Source organism: Heterocephalus glaber, unplaced genomic scaffold (assembly GCF_053883595.1).
Source record: "Heterocephalus glaber isolate CG9 unplaced genomic scaffold, H.glaber_assembly_v1.0 deba00001553, whole genome shotgun sequence".
In the NCBI taxonomy this organism is placed as follows: domain Eukaryota; kingdom Metazoa; phylum Chordata; class Mammalia; order Rodentia; family Bathyergidae; genus Heterocephalus; species Heterocephalus glaber.
The window spans coordinates 8,381,111-8,398,254 of NW_028258344.1; the positions used below are offsets into that span (position 1 = coordinate 8,381,111).

A 17,144-nucleotide genomic window follows, 5' to 3' on the forward strand; every position below is an offset into this window, starting at 1 on the left:
AAACACATTTGACTTTTATGTATTGATCTTGCATCCTGTAGTGTTGATTATCTCAATTATTAGGTCTGGTAGCATTATTCTAGTGGATTTTCTATAGTGACAATGGTATTGTTAGCCAAAGAGGCAGTTTTAAGTCTGCTTCGGTTGAGGTACATTTTATTTTACTTTCTTGACTGATTGGTTGTGTAGGCTAGGAACATCTGTGCAATGTTGGGAACAATGTAAGAGTACATATTTTTATCTTGATCATCTAAGAGAAATCAATTAATTCTTTTCTATTATAAGGTTACTCACAGGATTTTTATCAGTTGGAGAAAGTTCTCTTTATTCCTAGTTTTCTGGGGGCTTTTATTTAAAAATTGATAGATTTTTTAAAAATACGCTTTCTGTTTCTAAAGAAAATGTGATGGCTTTGTTTTCTTTTCATTTTTAACATGTTGAATTTCATTTATTTTCAAAAATGAATTCAAATATACAACCCAAAGATAAACTCCAGGTGGTCGTGATGTATTATCTTCTTCATATGCCATTTTATTTGCTAAAAGTTTCTTTCTTTTTAAAATTAATTTTATTGGTACGTTTTCGATATACAATATAATGACATTCATCATTGGAAATTTGCACCTTTACATAATTTCCGTTGGTTCTTATTTTTTCCTTTTTCCCCTGCCCTGCCTTCAACCCCTCCATTCCTCCCTATTTACAAAGATTATTTCTATTTCTTCATTTTCTCATATTAATTTGATTCTGTTCTTTCCTTTTGCCTACCCCTCCCAGTTCCCCTTCCCCTTTGCCGCTTTTCTTCCTATTTCACATTATCTATTATACCCTTTAGTCCTTATTTAAAATTTCAGTTTATCATACTAGAGAAACTATTCGGTATTTACACATGTGTGTCCTATTTATTTCACTTAAGATAATGTCCTCAATGATGCTTATGACTTCAGCACAGATTATGTGTAACAGAACCTTATCCTTCTATAAGGATTTTCTTGACATTTCAGGGTAACTGTTAAAGTGTTATATGTATGTAGTGTGCCAGTTTTGGTATGGCATAAGCTGTATAAATTTTATGAATATGTATCATCTACACATTAAAGCAATTAAAGAAAAAAAAAGAGAATGTCCTCAATATGCATCCATTTAGTTATGAATCTCTCTAGTTTCTCATTCTTTATGGCTGAGTAGTACTCCATTTTATTAAAAAGAAAAAAACACATCTTTATCCAGTTTCTAGTTGATGGGGGCTTGGGTGGTTTCCAAGCTTTAGCTATTACAAACTGTGCCACTATAAACATGGTACACATATATTGCTGTGGTATTATTCTTTTAATTCTTTGGGGAAGATACCCAGCAGGGGACTAGCTGGGTCAAATGGGACCTCTAGTCCTAGTTCTTTGAGGTATCACAATACTAATTTCCACAGTGGTTGCACCAGTCTGCACTCCCACCAAAAATGGAGCACTCTCCCCACACCTCCACCAGCATTTATTATTGGTTGATTTCTTGATAGCAGCCATTCTTTCTGGGGTGAGGTGGAACCTCAGTATTGTTTTCATCTGCATCTCTCGAATGGCCAGAGATTTTGAACATTTTTTCATATGTTTATTTGCTACTTTTACTTCTTTGAGAAATGTCTGTTCATCTCAGATGCCCATTTTTGAATTGGGTCTTTGAATTTGGGCAGTCTGATTTTTTTCAGTTCTTTATATATATTAGAGAATAGTCCTTTGTCTGAGATATAGCTGCTAAATTTTTTCCCACATTATAAATTGTCTCTTAGCTCTGTTGGTGGTTTCTTTTGCTGTGCAGAAGCTTTTTAATAAGGTGAGATCCCAGTTGTTGATTCTTTGTGCTAGTTGTTGTGGTATTGGGGTCTTGTTCATAAAGTCTTTTCCTATGCCAATGTCTTCAAGAGTTCTACATAACTTATCTTCCAGCAAGTTTAGTGTTTCTGTTTTAATATTTATATTAAATGACAATGACAATACAACATATCAGAATCTATGGGACACAATGAAAGCAGTCTCACAAGGGAAATTCATAGCAGTGAATATGCATATTAAGAAAACAGAATGAGCCCAATTAAACAACCTGATGCTGAACCTCAAGCTTCTAGAAAAAGAAGAGCAGGACAACCCCAAAGCTCATACAAGGGAGGAAATTATAAAGATCAGAGGAGAAATCAATGCAATGGAGACTAAGAGAATGATACAAAAAAATCAATGAAGCCAAGACTTGGTTCTTTGAAAGAATCACCAAAATTGACAAACCTTTAGCCAACCTTGTCAGAAAAAGGAAAGAAAATGCCCAAATCCCTGCAATTAGGAATAAAAAGGGTAAAATTACAACAGACCCAGCAGAAATCCAGATGATCATCAATACCTACTTCCAGAACCTATATGCCAATAAGATGGACAACAAAGAAGAAATATACAGATTCCTAGATACATATGAATTACCAAAGTTGAACGAAGAAGACCTAATATTTATATCTTTAATCCACTTTGATCTTAGTTTAGTTCATGGTGAATGATATTGGACTAGTTTTAATCTTTGGCAGGTGGAAATCCAGTTTTTCCAACACCATTCATTAAATAGACTATCTTTCCTCCAGTGATGGTTGTTGGCTCCTTTGTCAAAGATGAGGTGTCTGACTATGTCTGAAGTTGTTTCTGCATCTTCTAATCTATTTGTGGTATGATTCTTCTAATTCACTGGGGAAGGTACCCCGCAGGGAAATAGCTGAGTCAAATGGGACTTCCAGTCCTATGCTTTGAGGTATTTCCATACTGATTTGCATGGTGGTTGCACCAGTGTACACTCCTACTAGTACTGGAATAGTGTTCCTATTTCCCCACAGAACCAGTAGTATTTGCTATTGGTTGATTTCATGATAGCAGCCATTCTTTCTAGAATGAGGAGGAATCTCAGTGTTGTTTTCATTTGCGTCTCTCGAATGACCAGTGATGTTGAACATTTTTTCATATGTTTATTTGCTATTTCTACTTCTTTGTCTGAGAAATTTCTGTGCATTTCAGATGCCCATTTTATGACTGGGCTTTTAAATTTGAGAGGTCTGATTTTTTAAAGTTCTTTGTATATTCTACATAGTAGACCTTTGTTTGAGGGACACCAGGTAAAATTATTTCCCACATTGTGGATTGTCTCTTCACATTGTTGGTGGTTTCTCTTGCTGGGCAGAAGCTTTATAATAAGAAGAGATCCCACTTGTTGATTGTTTGTGGTAGTTCGTTGGCAACTGAGATTTTGTTCCTAAAATCTTTTCCTACACCAATGCCTTCAGTAGTTCTATCTAACCTCTCTTCCAGGTGGTTCACCATTTCTGTTTTAATATTTACATCTTTAATCCTTCTTGATTTTGATTTTATGCATGGTGAGAGATATAGGTCTAGTTTTAATATTTGGCAAATGGAAACCCAATTTTTCCAGCACCATTTAGGAAAGAGGCTATCTTTCCTCTAGTGAGGGTGTTTGGCTCCTTTGTTGAAGATTAGGTGGCTGAGTGTGTCTGGAGTTGTTTCTGCATCCTCTAATCTGTTCAATGATCCTCAAGTCTTTTTTTTTGCCAGTACCATGCTGTTTTTATCACAGTAGCTTTGTGCTATGGTTTCAAATTGGGAATTATGATACCCCCTGCCATGTCTCTGTTTCCTAGAATTACTTTTGCTATAGGTCTCTTCTTGTTCCAAATGAATTTTTGGATTTTTTTCTCAAGGTCTGTGAAGTATGCTGAGGCAATTTCAATTGGGATTGCATTGAATCTATATAGCAGTTTTGGGAGTATGGACATTTTCACTATGTTGATTCTTCCTACCCAGGAGCAAGCGATATCTTTCCATTTTTCTATGTCATCTTTAACCTCTCTTTTCAGAGTGCCATAGTTTTCACAGAAGAGGTCTTTGATTTCCTTTGTTAGGCTGATTCCTAGGTATGTCAGTTTTTTGGAGCTATTGTGAAAGGTATTGTTTGCCCTATTTCTCTCTCAGTGAGTCGTTTTTGTGTACAGAAAAGCTAGTGATTTTTGTGTGTTGACCTTGTATTCAGCTATTTCACTGAATTTGGTTATTAAGTCTAGAAGGCATTTGGTGGAGTTCTTGGGGTCTTCTATGTAGAGTATTATGTCATCTACAAATAATGACAATTTGACTTCTTCATTTCCTATCTTTATTCCTTTTATTTCTTTCTCTTTTCTAATTGCTGAGGCTAATGCTTCCAAAACTATATTGAACAGGAGTGTTAACAGTGGACATCCTTGTCTTGTTCCTGATTTTAGTGTGAAGGATTTTAGTTTTTGACCATTTAGTATGATATTGGCTATTGGTTTTTCATAGATGGCTTTTATCAGTTTGAGGTAGAATCCATCTATTCCAATTTTTTTAGGGTTTTTATCACAAATGCATGTTATATTTTGTCAAATGCTTTTTCTGCATCTAATGAGATGATCATATCATTTTTGTCCTTGGCTTTATTTATATAGTGTATTAAATTTATTGATTTGTGTATGTTGAACCATCCCTGCATTTCTGGGTGAATCCCACTTGGTCAGGCTATATGATCTTCTTGATGAACTTCTGCACTCTATTTGTCAGTATCTTATTAAGGACTTTTGCATCTATGTTCATTAATGAGATTGGCCTATAGTTCTCTTTTTCAGTTGGGTCTTTCTCTGCTTTGGGGATCAAGGTGATGCTTGCTTCCAGGAATGAATTCAGGAGTATTGCTTCCCTTTCAATTTCATTAAAGAGTTTGAGAAGCAGTAGCATTAGCTACTCTCTAAATGTCTTGTAAAATTCAGCATTGAAGCCATCAGGACCTGGGTTTTTCTTTGTTGGTAATTTTTAAATTAAGTTTTCAATTTCATTGATTAATATTGGGTTGTTTTGCATTTTTATATATCTTCTTGATTCAACTTTGGTAAGCCATAAGTATCTAGGAATTTGTTCATTTTTTCTGTGTTTTCGATCTTATTGGCGTATAGGTTCTTGAAGTAGGTTTTGATGATCCTCTGGATTTCTCCTGGATCCATTGCAAATTCATCCTTTTCATTCTTAATTGCATGGATTTGGGCCTTTTCTTTCCTTTTTCTGATAAGGTTGACTAAGGCTTTGTCAAGTTTGTTTATTCTTTTGAAGAGCCAACTCAGCTTCATTGATTTTGTTGTATCATTCTCTTAGTCTCCATGGCATTGATTTCTGCTATCGTCTTTATAATTTCTTCCCTTGTATGAGATTTGGGTTTGTCCTGTTCTTCTTTTTCTAAAAGCTTGAGGTTTAGCATCAGGTTGTTTAATTGGGCTCTCTCTGTTTTCCTAATATGAGTATTCACTGCTATGAATTTCCCTTGTAAGACTGCTTTCATTGTGTCCCATAGATTCTGTTATGTTGTACTGGGATTGTCACTTAATTTATGAACTGTCTGATTTTTTGTTTAATTTCCTCTATAACCCATTGGTTATTCAGAAGTGTGTTATTCAATTTCCATGTGTTTATGAAATTCTTTCAGTTTCTTTTGCTATTGATCTCCAATTTCGTCCCACTATGCTCTGATAATATACAAGGGATAACTTCAGTTCCTTTGCACTTATGTAAACATGTTCAATGAGTTAGTATGTGGTCTATTTTGGTGAAAGACCCATGTGCAGCTGAAAAGCATGTGTATTCTGATTTTATGGGGTGGAACACTCAGTAAACAACTGTTAAGTTCATTTGTTCAAGAGTTTGATTGAGTTCTAGTGTTTCATTGCTTATTTTTTGTTTAGTTGATCTATTTGGGATGGTGGAGTATTCAGGTCCCCCACTACTATTGTATTACTGCTTATTTGATTTTTTGTGTCCATCAGCATTTGTTTTATATAGTTGGACACACTTGCATTTCATGCATATATATTTATGATTTTCATCTCTTCCTCTTGGATTGCTCCCTTTACAAGAATGTGGTGTCCTTCTTTGTCTCTACTAATCAGTGTGGGTTTGAAATGCACTTTATCTGCAAAGATGATAGAGCCTTCTGCCTTTTTTCAGGTTCCTGTTGCATGGACTATTCTTTTCCACCCTTTTGCTTTCAGCCTATGAGTTTTTTTTGAATTAAGTGTGTTTCTTGTATGCAGTATATTGTTGAATCTTGCTTCTTGACCCTTTCTGCCAGTCTATTTCTTTCGATTGGTGAATTGAGACCATTAACATTGATGGTTATAAGTGATACGTTTTGACTTATCATTGTCATGACTTTTTGTTGGATTCTCCCCCTTTGCATTTAATTTCTTGTCATGCCAGATGGATTCATTCTGCTGTGCTTCCTGGGGTTGTGATCCTCATTGTCTTTTCCTAGGATATTGTCTAAAATTTTTTGGAGTGCTGCTTTGGTATTCATGAAGTTCCTAAGGTGCTCTTTGTTATGAAAGTATCTTATTTCTCCATCAATTTTGAAAGGTAGTTGTGCAGAGTACATCAATCTGGGTTGGAGGCTGTTTTCCTTCAAGGCTTGAAATATGTCACTCCAAACTCTTCTTGCTTTGAGGATTTGCATTGAGAAATCTGCTGTGATTCTGATGGGCTTTCCTTTGTATGTGATTTGCTTCTTTGCTCTAACTGCTTGTAGAAGTTTGTTACTCTGTTGGGTTTCTGGATTCTTGACTATTATATGCCTATGTGTAGATTTTTTTTAATCATAGGTAGTTGGAGTACTATATGCCTCACTTATCTCTATGTTCAGTTCTTTTCCCCTATATGGGAAGTTTTCTGCCATTACTTCTGTGAACAGTCTTTTCTTATGTCATCTGCACCCTCTCCTGTTTCTTCCATGACTCCAATCAGTCTTATGTTATTCTTCTTTGCATCATCTAGCAGCTGGTGGATTAATTTCTCCTGGTCCCTTACTATTTTTAAGAAATTTTTCTTTTCCTGGTCACTAATTGCAATCCTATCTTCTATATCTGATATTCTACCCTCACATTGACTCATTCTGCTGTGTATACTTTCAGTGGAGTTTTTAATCTCCTGAAAATCTGTTTGCACCTGTTTTATGGATTTCATCTGTTTACTATGTTGGGTTTCCATCATGTTCCTCAGGTCCACATTTTTTTATCTGTGTCAACTCTGGATTTATTAATCATGTCTTGCACTATGGGTACAATCTCTGCTGTTACTGAGAAATTATTTCTGATTTCATTTCTTCCCGATCCTCTTTTTTTGCCAGTTCAGGGAGTCCAGGTGGTTGACTATCAGATTGTTCCATTTCATTTCCCTTTGGGGTTGCCTTATATGATTGGGAAGTCTGGTTTTGAGTCTTGTTTATGTGTCTTGTCATTTCAACATATGCAGCCTGCTTTGCCTTTGCTGAGGTAAGTTTTTCTCATCCTTTGCTCTTGAATTCTCAGCAAGCCACTGAGCAGCCTTTTCTGTGCTGCTCATTTGTACATCAATTCCTTACTTCAGAGTGGCCTTCTAGATCTCTGGGCTGATGTTTTATCTGGGCAGGCTCCTGGCTGAGGACTGAGCACATTTGGTATAGTAGCTACACATGCCTCTCGCTGGGGCCCCTATGTAGCTATTGTCTTGGAGGGCCTTTGATTGGGGCCTGTGTACCCCAGTTTCTGTTGTCTGCGCAGACTTTGGCTAGGGTCTCCTCACACTTATCAATGGTATTGGTGCGAGCCTCTGGGTATTGCCTGTGTGCCTGTATAGGTCTTCTGCAGGCTAGGGTCCCTTGCTGTGGCCAGTGGTATGGTGAGCCTCTGTTGTACCCATGCCACCCATTTATGGGCAGGCATTTGGCTTGGGCAGATGGGCCTGAACCTTTGGGGTTGGGAAGAACCCAGGCTGGGATCTGCCCACACCCTTGATGGTCCAGGCCACACAGCTGCTCCCTGGAATCTGCATGTATTCACAGATGGAATGCTGGACCTCTGGAGTGAGCTTGGACCCAAGCAGCTCCTCTCTGGGAAGTTTCTTTGTATGGTGGAGCCTCTGGGGTTGGGGCAGACTCCCACCTGGAATTTGCCTGCAGCTGCACTAGTCTGGGCCACATAGCTGCTCCCCGGGATCTGCCCATACTTAGAGATGGAATCCTGCCTCCAGCGGCTGTCTGCATGCTCATGCAGCTCCTCTCTGGGCAGACTCCTAGCCTTCTATTTTCTGTAGAAACTCAAGTAATAGCTCACGTATTACTCCTAATTGATCATTTGTCTTTCTAATCTCTCTGTCTCTCTCCTTTTTCCCCCTCTGTATTCTGTCAAGTTGGTCTAAAATTTATCTAGTTTTTTATTTTACCAAGAACCACATTTGGCTTCTTTTATTTTCTCTATTGCTTTCTTTTTTCTAATTCATTAATTTCTGCTCTGATCTCAATATTTGCTTTTTCCTCCTTATTTTGGAACTACTTTGTTCTTTTGCAAGTTTCTTGAGATCAATTCCCCAGTAACTGATTCCAACATTATTCTTTCATAATATAGTTTAATTGTATAAATTTATTCCTAGTTACTTTTTTGACAGAATTCCTCAAATTTGAAAATGCCATGTTTTCCCCTGTTTGCTCATAAAAGAGTTTTGTGAACATTTCTTGGACTATGTGCTATTTAGGGATATGTTATTTAATGTTCACATATTTATAAGTTTCTCAATTTTCTTTTGTTATTTATTTCTAGTTTTATTTTACTGTGGCTAGGGAACATATATTGAATTATTTTAAAAATTTGTATATATATATATATTTGCATATTTCTCATAATACATTGATGTTATATAATTTATGCAACAAATTAACTTTACAAAATTTAAATCACCATAAAAAATATCTTGTATATTCATACAAGCAGGGACAAGAAACTTTCTTGGTTGTCATTCTTTTCCAGATTTGTATTCCCATCAATTGTCATTTTCTTTCTTCTTAAAGAACTTCCTTTAGGATTTCTGGAGATGAGACTTACTGGTGACAAATTCTTTTGCGACTTATATGTCTGAAAATATCTTAGTTTTATTTCCAAAGGTTGTTTGGAATGCTTTGGGTGAATAATTTTACATTGAAACATAAACAACAAAAGAAAAATGGGTATATTTGATTTCATGAAAATTAAAAACATTTGTGCTTCAGAGAACACTATCAAACAAGTGAAAAAACAACCTGTGAAGTGGAATAATATATTTGTAAATCATGTATCTGATAAACATTTAGTGTCTAGAATATATAAAAAAAAACCTCTTACACAATTCCACAATGAAAAGACAAAGCAACCCAATATAAAAATGGACAAATGACATAAACATTTCTGCCAAAAATATACAAATGATCAATTAGCCCATGAAAAGATGCTAAACATTACTAGTCACTGAGGGAATACAAACCACAACTTCAATTACTTCATGCACATAAATGGTCATAATAAATAAAATATAGAATAGCAAGGGTTGTCAAGCTTGTGGAGAAATCAGAATCCCCATATATTGCTGGTAAATTTGTGAAATTATGTAGCTGCTGTTAAAAATAGGTTGGTGGTCTTAGAAAAAGTTCTATGTAGAGTCACCCTATGATGGACCATTCCATTCTTAGGCATACACACAAAACAACTGAAAACATCTTCAACATAAAAACTTGTAGATATATATTAATGGTATCGTTAGTAATAATAATTATGGAGTTGAAGCAACCAACATTTTCCCAATTGATAAATGCATGAGCAAAATGCCATTTATCCATACAATGGTATACTATTTAGCCATAAGAAATCATATAATATTGATGCATGGGGTATTCTACAATATGGGTGAAACTTTAAAAATTACACTAAGACAATAAAGCTTAACATTGATACATAGTTTATAATTGTCTTTAAATACATTATTCAGAGCAGTTAAATCTATATGGACAGAGAATAAATTAATGGTCTCTGGGGGGAGAGAAAGGAGAAAATTGTATATATATATACATACATGTATCTATAACTATATTATTTGTATATATGTATAATATATAGTATGGTAATTTTATTGTCTAGTACTTTAAAATTTTGTTAAGTGTAAAGATTGATTTCAAAATAAATCTTCCATTATCTTTATCTTTGTTCATCTGTAGAACATTTACTCAGTCTCTGGCTCCTTTTCAGATTTTCTGTCAGTGGCTTTGAGCAATTTGCTTATGATGTGCCTTGGTGTTTTATGTTTCTTGTGTTTTAGGTTCACTACACTTTTGGCATATGTGGGTATTAGTATTCATTAAATTTGGAAAGTTTTCAACCATCTTGCCTTCAAATATTTCTTAAAATTTTTCTGTACTTTTTTCCTCATGAATTCCAACTACATATATATTTGTCTCCTTGCTTGCTGAGATTCTTTTCCTTTTTTAAAAAAAGTGTTGTTTTACTCTGTTTCAGTTGTATATTTTTCTTATTGCCATCTATTCAAGTTCACTAATAATTTTTTTCTGCAACATCTAATCTATAGTTAAATCCTCTTGGTGTCATTTTCATCTCAGATATTATGCTTTTCATCCTTGGAAATTTTTTCATCTTTTGTATATGTTCCATGTTTCTGAATAACTTTTTGAACATATGGAATACAGTTATAATATCCATTTTAATGTAATTGTCTGCTAATTTGAACATCTGTATAAGTTCTGGGACAGCTTTGATTCATTGATCATTCTCATTATTGGTTATATTTTCCTACTCTTTAGCATGCCTGCAATCTTTAACTGGATGCCAGGTATTATGAATCTTACACTGTTGGATGTTGGAAATTTTTTATATCTATAAATCTTCTTGATTTTTGTTTTGAGATGCCGTTGTGTTACTGAAAATTTTTATCCTTTAAGTTCTTGCTTTTTTTAATTCTGTAGGCATATACACAGCAGTGTTCAGTCTAAGGTTAATTATTTCTCACTGTTGAGGCAAAATCTTCTGAGCTCTGTGAATTATGAGTTTCTCTAGTCCAGTGTCACTATTCCTGGTTACTATTCCTGGCCCAATGTCACATTTAGTATTGTTCACTAATTCTTTGAGATAGTACTTTCCCTGGTCATGGGCAATAATTTCTTCTTTCCATACTTAAAAGACTATCGTTCACTATTACTTGCTTTAGATTTCATGTAAGTAGTCCATCCATTCATGCTGCTATACCAAAACACCTGACATTAATTACATTATAAAGAATATAAATTTCTTTTTAGTGTTCTTCAGGCTGAGAAGTCTGTGATCAAGGAAGAAAAATATCATTCATCTGGTAAGGGCTGCTATCTGCCTAATTTGACCCCTTGATGTGTGCGGCCATTGTTGCCTGATCACCTCCCAAATCCTCCCGGATCACCATCATCATCTTGGAGTTTAAATGCCAATCTATGAATATTGGAGAGACATATATATATACAAAAATAGCAAGCATATTTTTTTCTCCCTTGTTTCTTTCACTCAATATGAAATTCAACCCCGTTTTTGCATATAGCAGCAGTTCATTCATTTCATTACTCTGTGGTAATCTGTACTATAATTTATTCATCTATTCTACTATTGAGGTTTTTCTATCACCAGCTATACTTCCTATGAATATCTCTGTACGTATCTATTAATAAACATTTCTACACATTGCTGTTGTATATATGACAAGGAACAGAAGAGGTGATTTCTAAGCTATGCATATATTCAGCTTTACTGGACTGTTTCAAAAGGCCTTCTACCACCAGTATAGGAGATTAACAATTGCTCTACATCTTTGCCAACTTTTGGTGTTTTTCTAAGTGTATAATAATATCTTATTGTGATTTTTAAATTGCATTTCCCTAATAATTTATGTAAGTGAAGCTTATTGATTGAACATTTGGATATCCTCTTTTGTGAAGACCTGTTTTATATGATATGCATATTATTCTGTTGTATGGTCTTTTTACTAATAACTTGAAAGAGATTTTTTATGTATTTTGGATGTGAGCATCTTGGTTATATGTGCTAACACTTTGACCTTGTTATTTGCTTTATCATTTCCTTTTGGAGAACAGAAATTTTATTTTTAAATTACTCTAATTTATCAAGATTTTCTTTAATGAATAATGTCCTGTTTAAGAAATTTTTTCCTATTCAAGATGATGATTTATTTTACATTCAAGCTTTATTGTATTGACTTTCATACAAAGCTCTACAGTCTAATTAATGTTAATTTTTGTGTATTTTATGAGATGGGGATCAGAATTAATCCTCAACCAGTATGGACATCTAACAGCACAGTATCATTGAAACCATCTCTTTCACTACATTGAAGTGCTAACATAGACATGCTATGTTTTAATGTATTTTGACTTTAATTTTTATCTTTCTATTTTCCTCCAGTCCTGAATATGTTATCTTTACATAAAAGTAATCATTTAATAATTGTACTTTAGAGAAATTAACATTTGTTAAAGGAAGTTATCTCATTTCATTCATCACATTAATTAGCTAAGTTTAGCCTTTGTGTGTCTCTATGAGCTTTAGAATTACTTTGCAAATTTCATCAAAAACATATATTATATGGAAAATGAATTGAGTCTGTAGATTCAGTGAGATTTACATTTTTGTGTAAATCTTATGCATCTTTCAATGCAAAAATGATATAGAGTATACGCCTCTGTTAATTTATGCATTCCACAACATTTTTAGTTTACTGTATGGTATAGTCTTTTGCTAGATTTAGCCCTGTATATTTCAAATATTGAAAATATATAAGTAATATTTTTTCTTAAATTTGTTTCCTGATTTTATATTTCTATTTTTATAAATACAATTAACAGTTTATTCTGAATCACACCTAGAATGCTGCTAATTCTAATAAGTCTGTTAGTTCTGGGAAGATAGCATTGATTGGTAAATTTCTCTTATTATGGACTGTGTTTTCCCCCTTGTTTGAATGCCTCATATTCTTTGACTGAATGTCAAACTTTTTGAATTTCACAGTATGGGATGTTGCTTATTTTGTATTTTAATTCTCTTTGCATCTATGTCCAAATCACCACTAAATCTCTCTGCATCTTTTTTTATATTGTCTACTAAATCCTGCTTTCCAGATCAGTTTCTAAAATAAATGTCTCACTTCCTCAATATCTCTTGTTAAGGGTTTCAAAATTTGTTTCTCTTCTGCCTCGGTCCCTATATATATGTATATATAGTTGCTAGAACACATACATATACGTTATATTCAATGTGCTTATAAACAGGATTGCTAGGAGCAATGAATCATGATCATAATTAGCAGCCATATACTTGGCACATATTATATTCCAGGTGGTAAAAATGCAGTATTTCTAATCTCAAAACATCTTTAAATTGGGTAATTCTAGTCTCATCTTATAGGTGAACAAGTGAATCTCCAAAATTTCTGCTTTGTGTAAGGCATCATGCCTCACATGAGGAAAGGGTAAATTTCTAATCACAGCTGCTTAGCTTCAAAGCTTATACCCTTTCTAAGGTGTCACTGCTCATTCTCTTTGAATGTATTTTCTGTTATGTGAGTTCCCATATAACTACATGTTTTTTAAGGCTTTTCAACTAGACTATAAGCTTTTTGAGGTCTTTTCACTGTTTTACATCTTCCAAGCAAAAATTGCCCTTAGCATACAATCAATATTAACCAACTGGTTGAATTTTTGTGCCACTATTCCTCAAAATCAGAATAGGCAGGAAGCAGAAGTGTATTCAAAATAGACAGGCAGTAAAGTTCTTTTGCTCCAAAATTATACTCATTGGACAATGGACTGTTGATGAGAGAAAATAGCTCTAGAAAAATGAGCAACTAACAATAATTTTCTTTTTGAAAATATCCTCAGTTCCATAATACCTGGGCATTATGTTTTACTGATAGCCTCTGAAAAGTTAGGAATTCATAAGCCATTTCTAAAGTTGTTTCAGAACGAATTGAGTGAGCTTTCAGTCTTCATTTTAGTCAAGGGTATAGTCAAAATAGAAGAATCTATAAAAGTATTAAACAATTCAGATTGAAAAAACCCCCCAAATCCTACAAAAACCTACACACACATGCACACACAAACACACACATGCACACACACACACGCACACACACGGAAAAAAAAGAATAAAAGAACTTGGATTAAAGGAAATGATTTGTATTCTGGCTCTTTCTGTCTATTCTATATCCTCCACATATCTTCATCACATATTTTCACTTCACATATCTTCACTACATAATTTCTCCCACGAGGAACTCAATGATCTCTTAATTTTAACTCATTTTTTACTTATTTCCTTGTATGTTCCTTAAATATTTTATCATTTTGTTTTTCTGTTGTCTTTTGTGCATATTATTTGTTGTCTTGTTACATAATGTTTAAATATATATATACATATATATATAAAACAGTGTTATTTTAAACTGTTTAAACAACTGTTTTAAAATAGTTCACAAACCAACACATGACATATTTCCTTCCATTTTTAAGCTAAATTCTGAATCTTGATTTTTTAAAAACTATGTGAGGATTTATATAACCATAAATCAAAACTTTGAAACATCTTTTTAGCTGGACTGACTCTTATTACCATAAACACCACCCCATAATACTGATTTCTTGCTTATTATTCAGTTTATTTTATTTTCTCAGATATAAAAGTTATTATAGATTTTTGCTATATGGCTTTGTTCTTGGAGGAAACATGAAATTAAGATTCTGGACAAACCCAGATATGATAGGAGACTGATATCTGTATCACAGAGGCTTATTGGATATGTTTCCATGTTTGTTTTCTGGATTCAGTGGCTAATTTGGTTTCTAATCATGCTTTTGACCCCATTTCCAGACTGTTTGTGGTAAGGGGAGAAGAAAGGCCCTGCAGTAGGTAATTAAGTCTGCAAAAGCAGTGCTGCTTACTTTTCATTGCAGCAGATAATCAGAGCGCTGTTGCTCAAGTGTAAAATGCAGAAATTAATGATCCTATATAATACAGATTAGGGCTTTCATTTTAAAAACTATCAGTGCAGAAGAACAAAGGTAGAGAAAGCAGCATGATACTTGAAATTTTAATGTATAGTAAAGCTTGCAAATTTTGAAAGAGGTTTCTGAGCATGAGACTAATAAGAATTTACCTTATGCTTTAAGGTGATTGATTAGTACAGAACTCAAATATATTACTGCCCCAGTGCATTTCTGAAGAGGAACAATTAGACACATTTGTCCATGTCTTTTCACTTGTAAGCATGTCATATTGTTCCTCCAGATCAAATGGGGTAAGTAAAAGCATTTAGCACACTGGTGGCCACATAGTAGGTACTCAATATATACTATGATACTTGAATCATTTTTTATAAAGGGTTACAAAGCAGAATCTAAGAGCCATTAAAATAGAATGTATATGTATTTCACAAACACATAGTCTCAAAATTTTCCATATACAGTATTATTTTATCTAAGTGCTTGCTTTTTTAAAACTCATTAGATTACAAAGCTACTTTGCCTTAGAAGGGTATAAATTTATAGCGGATCCTTTATAAAAGAAGTAAGTTCCCAATAAAACCCCAATGTTGTTAATACAGCATTTTTTTAAACCAAAAATGTATACATTTCAAGACATGACCCCAGTGATTATCCTCTAGGTGTGTGTTGACATAATGATATATCAATATCATCACTTTTATCAGTGCCCAAATGAATGCCCGGATATTTTACTGTGTTCTTTCTTAAGTTGTTCTGAGACTTTTGATTATATCTCAGTTGTTTACTATTAGCCTTTTTAATGATCTTTAATAAATTATTTTGCATGTGCCACCAGTAATAAACTAGTTAAACTGATAAGACATTAACCCTATAAAATGGCATTATATTCATAAAACTTTACATGGAAAATCTTAGACACAAAGTAAAAATGACAATACAGTTTTCATGTCAGTACATACCAATAAAAACTTATAATTCTGTCCTTTAACTGATGCTAGTTGCCACTAGATCATGTTCAATGAACTTTGGATCAGAAAAGGTATTGTCAGTTCGGCCTGGAACTCTATATAAGATCCAGAATGAAATAGCATCACTTCCCATCAGCATTTGGGAAACCATTTGGTGTGTTGATCTGGCACAGTTCTTAGCCTGTATTAGGAAAATTGCTAACACATGAGGAGCAACATTTGTTGCATATTGGTAACCATTCTAATCCAGTTATAAAATATGCTTTGCACATTGTTTTCTAAACAGAGAAAAATGGAGCTTTGGCATATAGCCTCCATCAGTGTTCTTGTGTTTCACATGAAAAGAACTTGGTCTAAAATAAACTCAGAAGTTATGATAATGAATTCTATGACCAAGCACCTATGCTTTACAGTTCAATTTTCACATTGGCCAGAACTCACTAAAGCAGTTATTGTTTATTCACTGTGGAAAAATACAGTACATTTAAGTAACATCTTGCCTTCCAAATTATATTAGTAACTATGGTGCGATTATCATCCACAACAGGATCAACTAGCACCGAATACACAGTATCTCATACTAACACCTTGGGGCCACAACAGTTCTTTGCTGCCTAATTGATCTCTTCCATCCCCTATAAATTATACAAGCAAGTTTTTCTTTTTATAGCTTTCCTGGAAACAAACTTAAAAGTACTCTGGTTATTTTAAACCAAAATAATATAGTTAAAAGAATAGCACAGCCATTAGGCTACCTAGGTTGTCCGCCTGTGCCTGTTCTTGTCACAGTGACAGGAAGTAAGTAGCCTGGCCTGGGACCGATAAAAGGAACTCAAGAGAAGAAACTCCAAGGCAGAAGTCCTAATGGTGATGAAAGCCTAGGATTCCTGACGTAGGTAATTCTCAAAGTTCCTTAGGTTCAGTTTTGAAATTACTGAAAAAATTTTCGTCAGAATGCCCCTGGTGAGTTATTTCTTAGTCAGTGCACACAAGTGAAATGATGGCCCTTCCAAGACCCCTGATGCAGTTTGGACATGTAATGTCCCCCTAAACCCTCATGTGCTCAGAGGCAGGGAAGGTGACGGGATTATGGAGGTGCTCTAGGGACTGTGTTAGGAGGTGGGGCCGGGTTAGAGGTCATTCAGTGGAGACTAAATCTAGACAACGACAGCTTTTCCTCCCCAGCTCCTCCCCTCTCTCACTCTGCTTCCTGGCTGCCATGATCAAGAAGCTTTTCTCTGCCCAAGCCCT

The 17,144-nt window shown here is 34.4% G+C and overlaps 1 long non-coding RNA gene across 3 annotated transcripts in view; it reads right to left on the reverse strand.

The window, feature by feature from the left end:
• LOC147824131 (uncharacterized) overlaps positions 1-17,144 on the reverse strand; it is a 518,026-nt gene that overhangs the window by 53,001 nt on the left and 447,881 nt on the right. The gene's annotated exons all lie outside the window — the stretch shown is intronic.